Source organism: Suricata suricatta, chromosome 4 (genome assembly GCF_006229205.1).
Source record: "Suricata suricatta isolate VVHF042 chromosome 4, meerkat_22Aug2017_6uvM2_HiC, whole genome shotgun sequence".
In the NCBI taxonomy this organism is placed as follows: domain Eukaryota; kingdom Metazoa; phylum Chordata; class Mammalia; order Carnivora; family Herpestidae; genus Suricata; species Suricata suricatta.
Window position 1 is genome coordinate 82,612,984 of NC_043703.1, and position 816 is coordinate 82,613,799.

The window sequence follows — 816 nt, forward strand, 5'->3', positions numbered from 1 at the left end:
AGGTGTGTGTGTGTGTGTGTGGGTGTGTGGGTGTGTGGGTGTGTGGGTGTGTGGGTGCGCGCGCGTGCGGGGAGCAGGTGTGCAGACGTGGGGGGCTGGGGGCTTGTTGGGGTGAGCAAGTGTGCACGTGCGTGTGGGCTGGGGCAGGTGTGCCCGAGCGTGGGGTCCGCGGGTGTGGATGGTGTGCGTGTGTTTGGGGCAGGGATAGGTCGAAGAAGACCCAGTCCCGGATTTGGGGTAGGCTTTCGGTTTTCTGCGGGGAGGAGCCCACGACTCCACCCCTACGCCCCAAGCCCCGCCACCCGGTGTCGCTTTAATGGATGTTTCCTGGAGCTCTTGGGATTTGAGAGTTCAAATTCCGGGTCACGTTCGGGCCTGAATTTTTGCCCCGAAGTGGGAGACTGGGCGGGGGTGTGTTGGGGAGGAGGGAAGAGACCACAAATGCTGGAAGCTGCCGTCCCTATGGGATTTTTCCTTTCCATTGCTGTCTGGAGGTGCAGGTGGAAGTTCGGTTCTCGCTGGCCTCCTGTGTGTTATGTTAATGGGGATGACTTTAAAGACAGAAGCTGTGGTCTTCAGTTGTTTGCGCCGGTCATTCCTTCTGTCCAGGGCTTGTTGGGTGACCCAGAGAAAGCCCCCCAGGCTGGTCGCCCAGGGGATTTTCTTTGGTTGCTGGAAGTGGGGGTTCGTACAGTGCTTCTTATTGCTAATGGACTGTGTGGGGCGCTGGGGTCAAAACCTGTCGGAGCAGGATTTAATCCTGGATGAAGTGCTTGTGGGTAGGCTCCTGTCCATCCGGAGTGAGGGCAGGCAGCT